The sequence below is a fragment of the Hydractinia symbiolongicarpus genome, chromosome 4 (assembly GCF_029227915.1).
Source record: "Hydractinia symbiolongicarpus strain clone_291-10 chromosome 4, HSymV2.1, whole genome shotgun sequence".
NCBI lineage: Eukaryota > Metazoa > Cnidaria > Hydrozoa > Anthoathecata > Hydractiniidae > Hydractinia > Hydractinia symbiolongicarpus.
In genome coordinates this window covers 33,188,614-33,205,583 of record NC_079878.1, presented here as the reverse complement: position 1 = coordinate 33,205,583, position 16,970 = coordinate 33,188,614, and positions in this window count along the sequence as shown.

Genomic DNA, 16,970 nt, shown 5'->3' with positions numbered 1-16,970 from the left:
CTAAAGCCCATGAGACCTGTAGTTTTTAAAAATATTTTCATTTTTGATGAGACGCTGAATAAAAGAAGTTTAATCGCCGGCAAACGAAATTCCGCGATTTCCCGTAAATCCCGGACTCGGCCCGTATAGTCAAAAGTATACAAAGAAAGTACCCTGTGAGTAAGCTAATTTCCCAAACGATTTTTTGAATTATTATTTCACCACTAAAGCCCATGAGACTTGTAGTTTTTAAAAATGTTTTCATTTTTGATGAGACGTTGAATAAAAGAAGTTTAATCGCCGGCAAACGAAAACCTGCGATTTCCCGTAAATCTCGGACTCGGCCCGTATAGTCAAAAGTATACAAAGATAGTACCCAGGGAGTAAACTCATTTCCCGAAGGATTTTTTAATTTATTTTTTCACCACTAAAACGCATGAGACTTGTAGTTTTTAAAAATGTTTTCATTTTTGATGAGACGCTGAATAAAAGAAGTTTAATCGCCGGCAAACGAAAACCCGCGATTTCCCGTAAACCCTGGACTCGGCCCGTATAATCAAAAGTATACAAAGAAAGTACCCAGGGAGTAAACTAACTTCCCAAACGATTTTTCAAATTATTATTTCACCACTAAAGCCCATGAGACTTGTAGTTTTTAAAAATCTTTTCATTTTTGATGAGACGCTTAATGAAAGTGGTTTAATCGCCGGCCAACGAAAACCTGTGATTTCCCGTAAATCCCGGACTCGGCCCGTATAGTCAAAAGTATACAAAGAAAGTACCCAGGGTGTAAACTCATTTCTCGAACGATTTTTTAATTTTTTTTCTCACCACTAAAACGCATGAGACTTGTAGTTTTCAAAAATGTTTTCATTTTTGATGAGACGCTGAATAAAAGAAGTTTAATCGCCGGCAAACGAAAACCTGCGATTTTTCGTAAATCCCGGACTCGGCCCGTATAGTCAAAAGTATACAAAGAGAGTACCCAGGGTGTAAACTCACTTCCCGAACGATTTTTTAAATTACTTTTTCACCACTAAAACGCATGAGACTTGTAGTTTTCAAAAATGTTTTCATTTTTGATGAGACGCTGAATAAAAGAAGTTTAATCGCCGGCAAACGAAAACCGGCGATTTTCCGTAAATCCCGGACTCGGCCCGTATAGTCAAAAGTATACAAAGAGAGTACCCAGGGTGTAAACTCACTTCCCGAACGATTTTTTAAATTATTTTTTCACCACTAAAACGCATGAGACTTGTAGTTTTCAAAAATGTTTTCATTTTTGATGAGACGCTGAATAAAAGAAGTTTAATCGCCGGCAAACGAAAACCCGCAATTTCCCGTAAATCCCGGTCTCGGCCCGTATAGTTAAAAGTATACAAGGAAAGTACCCAGTGAGTAAACTCATTTCCCTAACGAATTTTTAAATTATTTTTTCACCACTAAAACGCATGAGACTTGTAGTTTTCAAAAATGTTTTCATTTTTGATGACACGCTGAATAAAAGAAGTTTAATCGCCGGCAAACGAAAAGCTGCGATTTTCCGTAAATCCCGGACTCGGCCCGTATAGTCAAAAGTATACAAAGAGAGTACCCAGGGTGTAAACTCACTTCCCGAACGATTTTTTAAATTACTTTTTCACCACTAAAACGCATGAGACTTGCAGTTTTCAAAAATGTTTTCATTTTTGATGAGACGCTGAATAAAAGAAGTTTAATCGCCGGCAAACGAAAACCGGCGATTTTCCGTAAATCCCGGACTCGGCCCGTATAGTCAAAAGTATACAAAGAGAGTACCCTGTGAGTAAGCTAATTTCCCAAACGATTTTTTGAATTATTATTTCACCACTAAAGCCCATGAGACTTGTAGTTTTTAAAAATATTTTCATTTTTGATGAGACGCTGAATAAAAGAAGTTTAATCGCCGGCAAACGAAATTCCGCGATTTCCCGTAAATCCCGGACTCGGCCCGTATAGTCAAAAGTATACAAAGAAAGTACCCTGTGAGTAAGCTAATTTCCCAAACGATTTTTTGAATTATTATTTCACCACTAAAGCCCATGAGACTTGTAGTTTTTAAAAATGTTTTCATTTTTGATGAGACGTTGAATAAAAGAAGTTTAATCGCCGGCAAACGAAAACCTGCGATTTCCCGTAAATCTCGGACTCGGCCCGTATAGTCAAAAGTATACAAAGATAGTACCCAGGGAGTAAACTCATTTCCCGAAGGATTTTTTAATTTATTTTTTCACCACTAAAACGCATGAGACTTGTAGTTTTTAAAAATGTTTTCATTTTTGATGAGACGCTGAATAAAAGAAGTTTAATCGCCGGCAAACGAAAACCCGCGATTTCCCGTAAACCCTGGACTCGGCCCGTATAATCAAAAGTATACAAAGAAAGTACCCAGGGAGTAAACTAACTTCCCAAACGATTTTTCAAATTATTATTTCACCACTAAAGCCCATGAGACTTGTAGTTTTTAAAAATCTTTTCATTTTTGATGAGACGCTTAATGAAAGTGGTTTAATCGCCGGCCAACGAAAACCTGTGATTTCCCGTAAATCCCGGACTCGGCCCGTATAGTCAAAAGTATACAAAGAAAGTACCCAGGGTGTAAACTCATTTCTCGAACGATTTTTTAATTTTTTTTCTCACCACTAAAACGCATGAGACTTGTAGTTTTCAAAAATGTTTTCATTTTTGATGAGACGCTGAATAAAAGAAGTTTAATCGCCGGCAAACGAAAACCTGCGATTTTTCGTAAATCCCGGACTCGGCCCGTATAGTCAAAAGTATACAAAGAGAGTACCCAGGGTGTAAACTCACTTCCCGAACGATTTTTTAAATTACTTTTTCACCACTAAAACGCATGAGACTTGTAGTTTTCAAAAATGTTTTCATTTTTGATGAGACGCTGAATAAAAGAAGTTTAATCGCCGGCAAACGAAAACCGGCGATTTTCCGTAAATCCCGGACTCGGCCCGTATAGTCAAAAGTATACAAAGAGAGTACCCAGGGTGTAAACTCACTTCCCGAACGATTTTTTAAATTATTTTTTCACCACTAAAACGCATGAGACTTGTAGTTTTCAAAAATGTTTTCATTTTTGATGAGACGCTGAATAAAAGAAGTTTAATCGCCGGCAAACGAAAACCCGCAATTTCCCGTAAATCCCGGTCTCGGCCCGTATAGTTAAAAGTATACAAGGAAAGTACCCAGTGAGTAAACTCATTTCCCTAACGAATTTTTAAATTATTTTTTCACCACTAAAACGCATGAGACTTGTAGTTTTCAAAAATGTTTTCATTTTTGATGACACGCTGAATAAAAGAAGTTTAATCGCCGGCAAACGAAAAGCTGCGATTTTCCGTAAATCCCGGACTCGGCCCGTATAGTCAAAAGTATACAAAGAGAGTACCCAGGGTGTAAACTTACTTCCCGAACGATTTTTTAAATTATTTTTTCACCACTAAAACGCATGAGACTTGTAGTTTTCAAAAATGTTTTCATTTTTGATGAGACGCTGAATAAAAGAAGTTTAATCGCCGGCAAACGAAAACCCGCAATTTTCCGTAAATCCCGGACCCGGCCCGTATAGTCAAAACTATACAAAGAGAGTACCCAGGGTGTAAACTCACTTCCCGAACGATTTTTTAAATTATTTTTTCACCACTAAAACGCATGAGACTTGTAGTTTTCAAAAATGTTTTCATTTTTGATGAGACGCTGAATAAAAGAAGTTTAATCGCCGGCAAACGAAAACCCGCAATTTTCCGTAAATCCCGGACTCGGCCCGTATAGTCAAAAGTATACAAAGAGAGTACCCAGGGTGTAAACTCACTTCCCAAACGATTTTTTAAATTATTTTTTCACCACTAAAACGCATGAGACTTGTAGTTTTCAAAAATGTTTTCATTTTTGATGAGACGCTGAATAAAAGAAGTTTAATTGCCGGCAAACGAAAACCCGCAATTTTCCGTAAATCCCGGACTGGGCCCGTATAGTCAAAAGTATACAAGGAAAGTACCCAGTGAGTAAACTCATTTCCCTAACGAATTTTTAAATTATTTTTTCACCACTAAAACGCATGAGACTTGTAGTTTTCAAAAATGTTTTCATTTTTGATGAGACGCTGAATAAAAGAAGTTTAATCGCCGGCAAACGAAAACCTGCGATTTTCCGGAAATCCCGGACTCGGCCCAAAAGTATACAAAGAGAGTACCCAGGGTGTAAACTCACTTGACGAACGATTTTTTAAATTATTTTTTCACCACTAAAACGCATGAGACTTGTAGTTTTCAAAAATGTTTTCATTTTAGATGAGACGCTGAATAAAAGAAGTTTAATCGCCTGCAAACGAAAACCTGCGATTTCCCGTAAATCCCGGACTCAGCCCATATAGTCAATAGTATACAAAGAAAGTACCCAGGGAGTAAACTCATTTCCCAAACGATTTTTTAAATTATTATTTTACCACTAAAACGCATGAGACTTGTAGTTTTCAGAAATGTTTTCATTTTTGATGAGACGCTTAATGAAAGTGGTTTAATCGCCGGCAAACGAAAACCCGCGATTTCCCGTAAATCCCGGTCTTGGCCCGTATAGTCGAATGTATACAAAGAAAGTACCCTGTGAGTAAACTCATTTCCAAAACGATTTTTTAAATTATCTTTTCACCACTAAAACGCTTGAGACTTGTAGTTTTCAAAAATGTTTTCATTTTTGATGAGACGCTAAATAAAAGAAGTTTAATCGCCGGCAAACGAAAACCCGCCATTTCCCGTAAACCCCGGACTCGGCCCGCATAGTCAAAAGTATACAAAGAAAGTACCCAGGGTGTAAACTCATTTCCCGAACGATTTTTTAAATTATTATTTCACCACTAAAGCCCATGAGACTTGTAGTATTTAAAAATATTTTCATTTTTGATGAGACGCTGAATAAAAGAAGTTTAATCGCCGGCAAACGAAAACCCGCGACTTCCCGTAAATCCCGGACTCGACCCGTATAGTCAAAAGTATACAAAGAAAGTACCCAGGGAGTAAACTCATTTCCCGAACGATTTTTTAAATTATTTTTTCACCACTAAAACGCATGAGACTTGTAGTTTTCAAAAATGTTTTCATTTTTGATGAGACGCTGAATAAAAGAAGTTTAATCGCCGGCAAACGAAGACCTGCGATTTCCCGTAAATCCCGGACTCGGCCCGTATAGTCAAAAGTATACAAAGAAAGTACCCGGGGTGTAATCTCATTTCCCGAACGATTTTTTAAATTATTATTTCACCACTAAAGCCCATGAGACTTGTAGTTTTTAAAAATGTTTTCATTTTTGATGAGACGCTTAATGAAAGAGGTTTAATCGCCGGCAAACGAAATCCCGCGATTTCCCGTTAATCCCGGGCTTGGCCCGTATAGTCGAATGTATACAAAGAAAGTACCCAGGAAGTAAACTCATTTCCCGAACGATTTTTTAATTTTTTTTTTCACCACTAAAACGCATGAGACTTGTAGTTTTCAAAAATGTTTTCATTTCTGAGGAGACACTGAAGAAAAGAACTTTAATCGCCGGCAAACGAAAACCCGCGATTTCCCGTAAATACCGGGCTTGGCCCGTATAGTCAAAAGTATACAAAGACAGTACCCAGGGAGTAAACTCATTTCCCGAACGATTTTTTAAATTATTATTTCACCACTAAAGCACATGAGACTTGTAGGTTTTAAAAATGTTTTCATTTTTGATTAGACGCTGAATAAAAGAAGTTTAATCGCCGGCAAACGAATACCCGCGATTTCCCGTAAATCCCGGACTCGGCCCGTATAGTCAAAAGTATACAAAGAAAGTACCCAGGGAGTAAACTCATTTCCCGAGCGATTTTTTAAATTATTATTTCACCACTAAAGCCCATGAGACTTGTAGTTTTTAAAAATGTTTTCATTTTTGATGAGACGCTTAATAAAAGAGGTTTAATCGCCGGCAAACGAAATCCCGCGATTTCCTGTAAATCCCGGGCTTGGCCGGTATAGTCGAATGTATACAAAGAAAGTACCCAGGAAGTAAACTCATTTCCCGAACGATTTTTTAATTTTTTTTTTCACCACTAAAACGCATGAGACTTGTAGTTTTCAAAAATGTTTTCATTTCTGAGGAGACACTGAATAAAAGAAGTTTAATCGCCGGCAAACGAAAACCCGCGATTTCCCGTAAATCCCGGGCTTGGCCCGTATAGTCAAAAGTATACAAAGACAGTACCCAGGGAGTAAACTCATTTCCCGAACGATTTTTTAAATTATTATTTCACCACTAAAGCCCATCAGACTTGTAGTTTTAAAAAATGTTTTCATTTTTGATGAGACGCTGAATAAAAGAAGTTTAATCGCCGGCAAACGAATACCCGCGATTTCCCGTAAATCCCGGACTCGGCCGTATAGTCAAAAGTATACAAAGAAAGTACCCAGGGAGTAAACTCATTTCCCGAGCGATTTTTTAAATTATTATTTCACCACTAAAGCCCATGAGACTTGTAGTTTTTGAAAATGTTTTCATTTTTGATGAGACGCTTAATAAAAGAGGTTTAATCGCCGGCAAACGAAATCCCGCGATTTCCCGTAAATCCCGGGCTTGGCCCGTATAGTCGAATGTATACAAAGAAAGTACCCAGGAAGTAAACTCATTTCCCGAACGATTTTTTAATTTTTTTTTTCACCACTAAAACGCATGAGACTTGTAGTTTTCAAAAATGTTTTCATTTTTGATGAGACGCTGAATAAAAGAAGTTTAATCGCCGGCAAACGAAAACCTGCGATTTCCCGTAAATCCCGGACTCGGCCCGTATAGTCAAAAGTATACAAAGAAAGTACCCTGTGAGTAAGCTAATTTCCCAAACGATTTTTTGAATTATTATTTTACCACTAAAGCCCATGAGACTTGTAGTTTTTAAAAATGTTTTCATTTTTGATGAGACGCTGAATAAAAGAAGTTTAATCGCCGGCAAACGAAAACCTGCGATTTCCCGTAAATACCAGACTCGGCCCGTATAGTCAAAAGTATACAAAGATAGTACCCAGGGAGTAAACTCATTTCCCGAACGATTTTTTAATTTATTTTTTCACCACTAAAACGCATGAGACTTGTAGTTTTTAAAAATGTTTTCATTTTTGATGAGACGCTGAATAAAAGAAGTTTAATCGCCGGCAAACGAAAACCCGCGATTTTTCGTAAACCCTGGACTCGGCCCGTATAATCAAAAGTATACAAAGAAAGTACCCAGGGAGTAAACTAATTTCCCAAACGATTTTTTAAATTATTATTACACCACTAAAGCCCATGAGACTTGTAGTTTTTAAAAATCTTTTCATTTTTGATGAGACGCTTAATGAAAGTGGTTTAATCGCCGGCAAACGAAAACCTGCGATTTCCCGTAAATCCCGGACTCGGCCCGTATAGTCAAAAGTATAATAAGAAAGTACCCAGGGTGTAAACTCATTTCCCGAACGATTTTTTAAATTATTATTTCACCACTAAAGCCCATGAGACTTGTAGTTTTTAAAAATGTTTTCATTTTTGATGAGACGCTTAATAAAAGAGGTTTAATCGCCGGCAAACGAAATCCCGCGATTTCCCGTAAATCCCGGGCTTGGCCCGTATAGTCGAATGTATACAAAGAAAGTACCCAGGAAGTAAACTCATTTCCCGAACGATTTTTTAATTTTTTTTTTCACCACTAAAACGCATGAGACTTGTAGTTTTCAAAAATGTTTTCATTTCTGAGGAGACACTGAATAAAAGAAGTTTAATCGCCGGCAAACGAAAACCCGCGATTTCCCGTAAATCCCGGGCTTGGCCCGTATAGTCAAAAGTATACAAAGACAGTACCCAGGGAGTAAACTCATTTCCCGAACGATTTTTTAAATTATTATTTCACCACTAAAGCCCATGAGACTTGTAGTTTTTAAAAATGTTTTCATTTTTGATGAGACGCTGAATAAAAGAAGTTTAATCGCCGGCAAACGAATACCTGCGATTTCCCGTAAATCCCGGACTCGGCCCGTATAGTCAAAAGTATACAAAGAAAGTACCCAGGGAGTAAACTCATTTCCCGAGCGATTTTTTAAATTATTATTTCACCACTAAAGCCCATGAGACTTGTAGTTTTTAAAAATGTTTTCATTTTTGATGAGACGCTTAATAAAAGAGGTTTAATCGCCGGCAAACGAAATCCCGCGATTTCCCGTAAATCCCGGGCTTGGCCCGTATAGTCGAATGTATACAAAGAAAGTACCCAGGAAGTAAACTCATTTCCCGAACGATTTTTTAAATTTTTTTTTCACCACTAAAACGCATGAGACTTGTAGTTTTCAAAAATGTTTTCATTTTTGATGAGACGCTGAATAAAAGAAGTTTAATCGCCGGCAAACGAAAACATGCGATTTCCCGTAAATCCCGGACTCAGCCCGTATAGTTAAAAGTATACAAAGAAAGTACCCTGTGAGTAAGCTAATTTCCCAAACGATTTTTTGAATTATTATTTCACCACTAAAGCCCATAAGACTTGTAGTTTTTAAAAATGTTTTCATTTTTGATGAGACGCTGAATAAAAGAAGTTTAATCGCCGGCGAACGAAAACCTGCGATTTCCCGTAAATCCCGGACTCGGCCCGTATAGTCAAAATTATACAAAGATAGTACCCAGGGAGTAAACTCATTTCCCGAACGATTTTTTAATTTATTTTTTCACCACTAAAACGCATGAGACTTGTAGTTTTTAAAAATGTTTTCATTTTTGATGAGACGCTGAATAAAAGAAGTTTAATCGCCGGCAAACGAAAACCCGCGATTTCCCGTAAACCCTGGACTCGGCCCGTATAATCAAAAGTATACAAAGAAAGTACCCAGGGAGTAAACTAATTTCCCAAACGATTTTTTAAATTATTATTTCACCACTAAAGCCCATGAGACTTGTAGTTTTTAAAAATCTTTTCATTTTTGATGAGATGCTTAATGAAAGTGGTTTAATCGCCGGCAAACGAAAACCTGCGATTTCCTGTAAATCCCAGACTCGGCCCGTATAGTCAAAAGTATACAAAGAAAGTACCCAGGGTGTAAACTCATTTCTCGAACGATTTTTTAAATTATTTTTTCACCACTAAAACGCATGAGACTTGTAGTTTTCAAAAATGTTTTTATTTTTGATGAGACGCTGAATAAAAGAAGTTTAATCGCCGGCAAACGAAAACCTGCGATTTCACATAAATCCCGGACTCGGCCCGTATAGTCAAAAGTATACAAAGAAAGTACCCAGGGAGTAAACTCATTTCCCAAACGATTTTCTAAATTTATATTTTACCACTAAAGCCCATGAGAATTGTAGTTTTTAAAAATGTTTTCATTTTTGATGAGACGCTAAATAAAAGAAGTTTAATCGCCGGCAAACGAAAACCCGCGATTTCCCGTAAATCCCGGTCTCGGCCCGTATAGTCAAAAGTATACAAGGAAAGTACCCAGTGAGTAAACTCATTTCCCTAACGAATTTTTAAATTATTTTTTCACCACTAAAACGCATGAGACTTGTAGTTTTTAAAAATGTTTTCATTTTTGATGAGACGCTGAATAAAAGAAGTTTAATCGCCGGCAAACGAAAACCCGCGATTTCCCGTAAACCCTGGACTCGGCCCGTATAATCAAAAGTATACAAAGAAAGTACCCAGGGAGTAAACTCATTTCCCAAACGATTTTCTAAATTTATATTTTACCACTAAAGCCCATGAGAATTGTAGTTTTTAAAAATGTTTTCATTTTTGATGAGACGCTAAATAAAAGAAGTTTAATCGCCGGCAAACGAAAACCCGCGATTTCCCGTAAATCCCGGTCTCGGCCCGTATAGTCAAAAGTATACAAGGAAAGTACCCAGTGAGTAAACTCATTTCCCTAACGAATTTTTAAATTATTTTTTCACCACTAAAACGCATGAGACTTGTAGTTTTTAAAAATGTTTTCATTTTTGATGAGACGCTGAATAAAAGAAGTTTAATCGCCGGCAAACGAAAACCCGCGATTTCCCGTAAACCCTGGACTCGGCCCGTATAATCAAAAGTATACAAAGAAAGTACCCAGGGAGTAAACTAATTTCCCAAACGATTTTTTAAATTATTATTTCACCACTAAAGCCCATGAGACTTGTAGTTTTTAAAAATCTTTTCATTTTTGATGAGACGCTTAATGAAAGTGGTTTAATCGCCGGCAAACGAAAACCTGCGATTTCCTGTAAATCCCAGACTCGGCCCGTATAGTCAAAAGTATACAAAGAAAGTACCCAGGGTGTAAACTCATTTCTCGAACGATTTTTTAAATTATTTTTTCACCACTAAAACGCATGAGACTTGTAGTTTTCAAAAATGTTTTTATTTTTGATGAGACGCTGAATAAAAGAAGTTTAATCGCCGGCAAACGAAAACCTGCGATTTCACATAAATCCCGGACTCGGCCCGTATAGTCAAAAGTATACAAAGAAAGTACCCAGGGAGTAAACTCATTTCCCAAACGATTTTCTAAATTTATATTTTACCACTAAAGCCCATGAGAATTGTAGTTTTTAAAAATGTTTTCATTTTTGATGAGACGCTAAATAAAAGAAGTTTAATCGCCGGCAAACGAAAACCCGCGATTTCCCGTAAATCCCGGTCTCGGCCCGTATAGTCAAAAGTATACAAGGAAAGTACCCAGTGAGTAAACTCATTTCCCTAACGAATTTTTAAATTATTTTTTCACCACTAAAACGCATGAGACTTGTAGTTTTCAAAAATGTTTTCATTTTTGATGAGACGCTGAATAAAAGCAGTTTATTCGCCGGCAAACGAAAACCTGCGATTTCCCGTAAATCACGGACTCGGCCCGTATAGTCAAAAGTATACAAAGAAAGTACCCAGGGTGTAAACTCATTTCCCGAACGATTTTTTAAATTATTTTTTCACCAGTTAAACGCATGAGACTTGTAGTTTTCAAAAATGTTTTCATTTTTGATGAGACGCTGAATAAAAGAAGTTTAATCGCCGGCAAACGAAAACCTGCGATTTCCCGTAAATCCCGGACTCGGCCCGTATAGTCAAAAGTATACAAAGAAAGTACCCAGGGAGTAAACTCATTTCCCGAACGATTTTTTAAATTATTATTTCACCACTAAAGCCCATGAGACTTGTAGTATTTAAAAATATTTTCATTTTTGATGAGACGCTGAATAAAAGAAGTTTAATCGCCGGCAAACGAAAACCCGCGACTTCCCGTAAATCCCGGACTCGACCCGTATAGTCAAAAGTATACAAAGAAAGTACCCAGGGAGTAAACTCATTTCCCGAACGATTTTTTAAATTATTTTTTCACCACTAAAACGCATGAGACTTGTAGTTTTAAAAAATGTTTTCATTTTTGATGAGACGCTGAATAAAAGAAGTTTAATCGCCGGCAAACGAAAATCCGCGATTTCCCGTAAACCCTGGACTCGGCCCGTATAATCAAAAGTATACAAAGAAAGTACCCAGGGAGTAAACTAATTTCCCAAACGATTTTTTAAATTATTATTTCACCACTAAAGCCCATGAAACTTGTAGTTTTTAAAAATCTTTTCATTTTTGATGAGACGCTTAATGAAAGTGGTTTAATCGCCGGCAAACGAAAACCTGCGATTTCCCGTAAATCCCAGACTCGGCCCGTATAGTCAAAAGTATACAAAGAAAGTACCCAGGGTGTAAACTCATTTCTCGAACGATTTTTTAAATTATTTTTTCAACAGTAAAACGCATGAGACTTGTAGTTTTCAAAAATGTTTTTATTTTTGGTGAGACGCTGAATAAAAGAAGTTTAATCGCCGGCAAACGAAAACCTGCGATTTCCCATAAATCCCGGACTCGGCCCGTATAGTCAAAAGTATACAAAGAAAGTACCCAGGGTGTAAACTCATTTCCCGAACGATTTTTTAAATTATTTTTTCACCAGTTAAACGCATGAGACTTGTAGTTTTCAAAAATGTTTTCATTTTTGATGAGACGCTGAATAAAAGAAGTTTAATCGCCGGCAAACGAAAACCTGCGATTTCCCGTAAATCCCGGACTCGGCCCGTATAGTCAAAAGTATACAAAGAAAGTACCCAGGGAGTAAACTCATTTCCCGAACGATTTTTTAAATTATTATTTCACCACTAAAGCCCATGAGATTTGTAGTATTTAAAAATATTTTCATTTTTGATGAGACGCTTAATGAAAGTGGTTTAATCGCCGGCAAACGAAAACCTGCGATTTCCCGTAAATCCCAGACTCGGCCCGTATAGTCAAAAGTATACAAAGAAAGTACCCAGGGTGTAAACTCATTTCTCGAACGATTTTTTAAATTATTTTTTCAACAGTAAAACGCATGAGACTTGTAGTTTTCAAAAATGTTTTTATTTTTGGTGAGACGCTGAATAAAAGAAGTTTAATCGCCGGCAAACGAAAACCTGCGATTTCCCATAAATCCCGGACTCGGCCCGTATAGTCAAAAGTATACAAAGAAAGTACCCAGGGTGTAAACTCATTTCCCGAACGATTTTTTAAATTATTTTTTCACCAGTTAAACGCATGAGACTTGTAGTTTTCAAAAATGTTTTCATTTTTGATGAGACGCTGAATAAAAGAAGTTTAATCGCCGGCAAACGAAAACCTGCGATTTCCCGTAAATCCCGGACTCGGCCCGTATAGTCAAAAGTATACAAAGAAAGTACCCAGGGAGTAAACTCATTTCCCGAACGATTTTTTAAATTATTATTTCACCACTAAAGCCCATGAGACTTGTAGTATTTAAAAATATTTTCATTTTTGATGAGACGCTGAATAAAAGAAGTTTAATCGCCGGCAAACGAAAACCCGCGACTTCCCGTAAATCCCGGACTCGACCCGTATAGTCAAAAGTATACAAAGAAAGTACCCAGGGAGTAAACTCATTTCCCGAACGATTTTTTAAATTATTTTTTCACCACTAAAACGCATGAGACTTGTAGTTTTAAAAAATGTTTTCATTTTTGATGAGACGCTGAATAAAAGAAGTTTAATCGCCGGCAAACGAAAATCCGCGATTTCCCGTAAACCCTGGACTCGGCCCGTATAATCAAAAGTATACAAAGAAAGTACCCAGGGAGTAAACTAATTTCCCAAACGATTTTTTAAATTATTATTTCACCACTAAAGCCCATGAAACTTGTAGTTTTTAAAAATCTTTTCATTTTTGATGAGACGCTTAATGAAAGTGGTTTAATCGCCGGCAAACGAAAACCTGCGATTTCCCGTAAATCCCAGACTCGGCCCGTATAGTCAAAAGTATACAAAGAAAGTACCCAGGGTGTAAACTCATTTCTCGAACGATTTTTTAAATTATTTTTTCAACAGTAAAACGCATGAGACTTGTAGTTTTCAAAAATGTTTTTATTTTTGGTGAGACGCTGAATAAAAGAAGTTTAATCGCCGGCAAACGAAAACCTGCGATTTCCCATAAATCCCGGACTCGGCCCGTATAGTCAAAAGTATACAAAGAAAGTACCCAGGGTGTAAACTCATTTCCCGAACGATTTTTTAAATTATTTTTTCACCAGTTAAACGCATGAGACTTGTAGTTTTCAAAAATGTTTTCATTTTTGATGAGACGCTGAATAAAAGAAGTTTAATCGCCGGCAAACGAAAACCTGCGATTTCCCGTAAATCCCGGACTCGGCCCGTATAGTCAAAAGTATACAAAGAAAGTACCCAGGGAGTAAACTCATTTCCCGAACGATTTTTTAAATTATTATTTCACCACTAAAGCCCATGAGATTTGTAGTATTTAAAAATATTTTCATTTTTGATGAGACGCTTAATGAAAGTGGTTTAATCGCCGGCAAACGAAAACCTGCGATTTCCCGTAAATCCCAGACTCGGCCCGTATAGTCAAAAGTATACAAAGAAAGTACCCAGGGTGTAAACTCATTTCTCGAACGATTTTTTAAATTATTTTTTCAACAGTAAAACGCATGAGACTTGTAGTTTTCAAAAATGTTTTTATTTTTGGTGAGACGCTGAATAAAAGAAGTTTAATCGCCGGCAAACGAAAACCTGCGATTTCCCATAAATCCCGGACTCGGCCCGTATAGTCAAAAGTATACAAAGAAAGTACCCAGGGTGTAAACTCATTTCCCGAACGATTTTTTAAATTATTTTTTCACCAGTTAAACGCATGAGACTTGTAGTTTTCAAAAATGTTTTCATTTTTGATGAGACGCTGAATAAAAGAAGTTTAATCGCCGGCAAACGAAAACCTGCGATTTCCCGTAAATCCCGGACTCGGCCCGTATAGTCAAAAGTATACAAAGAAAGTACCCAGGGAGTAAACTCATTTCCCGAACGATTTTTTAAATTATTATTTCACCACTAAAGCCCATGAGACTTGTAGTATTTAAAAATATTTTCATTTTTGATGAGACGCTGAATAAAAGAAGTTTAATCGCCGGCAAACGAAAACCCGCGACTTCCCGTAAATCCCGGACTCGACCCGTATAGTCAAAAGTATACAAAGAAAGTACCCAGGGAGTAAACTCATTTCCCGAACGATTTTTTAAATTATTTTTTCACCACTAAAACGCATGAGACTTGTAGTTTTAAAAAATGTTTTCATTTTTGATGAGACGCTGAATAAAAGAAGTTTAATCGCCGGCAAACGAAAATCCGCGATTTCCCGTAAACCCTGGACTCGGCCCGTATAATCAAAAGTATACAAAGAAAGTACCCAGGGAGTAAACTAATTTCCCAAACGATTTTTTAAATTATTATTTCACCACTAAAGCCCATGAAACTTGTAGTTTTTAAAAATCTTTTCATTTTTGATGAGACGCTTAATGAAAGTGGTTTAATCGCCGGCAAACGAAAACCTGCGATTTCCCGTAAATCCCAGACTCGGCCCGTATAGTCAAAAGTATACAAAGAAAGTACCCAGGGTGTAAACTCATTTCTCGAACGATTTTTTAAATTATTTTTTCAACAGTAAAACGCATGAGACTTGTAGTTTTCAAAAATGTTTTTATTTTTGGTGAGACGCTGAATAAAAGAAGTTTAATCGCCGGCAAACGAAAACCTGCGATTTCCCATAAATCCCGGACTCGGCCCGTATAGTCAAAAGTATACAAAGAAAGTACCCAGGGAGTAAACTCATTTCCCAAACGATTTTCTAAATTTATATTTTACCACTAAAGCCCATGAGACTTGTAGTTTTTAAAAATGTTTTCATTTTTGATGAGACGCTAAATAAAAGAAGTTTAATCGCCGGCAAACGAAAACCCGCGATTTCCCGTAAATCCCGGTCTCGGCCCGTATAGTCAAAAGTATACAAGAAAAGTACCCAGTGAGTAAACTCATTTTCCTAACGAATTTTTAAATTATTTTTTCACCACTAAAACGCATGAGACTTGTAGTTTTCAAAAATGTTTTCATTTTTGATGAGACGCTGAATAAAAGCAGTTTAATCGCCGGCAAACGAAAACCTGCGATTTCCCGTAAATCCCGGACTCGGCCCGTATAGTCAAAAGTATTCAAAGAGAGTACCCAGGGTGTAAACTCATTTCCCGAACGATTTTTTAAATTATTTTTTCACCACTAAAACGCATGAGACTTGTAGTTTTCAAAAATGTTTTCATTTTTGATGAGACGCTGAATAAAAGAAGTTTAATCGCCGGCAAACGAAAACCTGCGATTTCCCGTAAATCCCGGACTCGGCCCGTATAGTCAAAAGTATACAAAGAAAGTACCCAGGGAGTAAACTCATTTACCGAACGATTTTTTTAAATTATTATTTCACCACTAAAGCCCATGAGACTTGTAGTATTTAAAAATATTTTCATTTTTGATGAGACGCTGAATAAAAGAAGTTTAATCGCCGGCAAACGAAAACCCGCGACTTCCCGTAAATCCCGGACTCGACCCGTATAGTCAAAAGTATACAAAGAAAGTACCCAGGGAGTAAACTCATTTCCCGAGCGATTTTTTAAATTATTACTTCACCACTAAAGCCCATGAGACTTGTAGTTTTTAAAAATGTTTTCATTTTTGATGAGACGCTTAATAAAAGAGGTTTAAACGCCGGCAAACGAAATCCCGCGATTTCCCGTAAATCCCGGACTCGGCCCGTATAGTCAAAAGTATACAAAGAAAGTACCCAGGGAGTAAACTCATTTCCCAAACGATTTTCTAAATTTATATTTTACCACTAAAGCCCATGAGACTTGTAGTTTTTAAAAATGTTTTCATTTTTGATGAGACGCTAAATAAAAGAAGTTTAATCGCCGGCAAACGAAAACCCGCGATTTCCCGTAAATCCCGGTCTCGGCCCGTATAGTCAAAAGTATACAAGAAAAGTACCCAGTGAGTAAACTCATTTTCCTAACGAATTTTTAAATTATTTTTTCACCACTAAAACGCATGAGACTTGTAGTTTTCAAAAATGTTTTCATTTTTGATGAGACGCTGAATAAAAGCAGTTTAATCGCCGGCAAACGAAAACCTGCGATTTCCCGTAAATCCCGGACTCGGCCCGTATAGTCAAAAGTATTCAAAGAGAGTACCCAGGGTGTAAACTCATTTCCCGAACGATTTTTTAAATTATTTTTTCACCACTAAAACGCATGAGACTTGTAGTTTTCAAAAATGTTTTCATTTTTGATGAGACGCTGAATAAAAGAAGTTTAATCGCCGGCAAACGAAAACCTGCGATTTCCCGTAAATCCCGGACTCGGCCCGTATAGTCAAAAGTATACAAAGAAAGTACCCAGGGAGTAAACTCATTTACCGAACGATTTTTTTAAATTATTATTTCACCACTAAAGCCCATGAGACTTGTAGTATTTAAAAATATTTTCATTTTTGATGAGACGCTGAATAAAAGAAGTTTAATCGCCGGCAAACGAAAACCCGCGACTTCCCGTAAATCCCGGACTCGACCCGTATA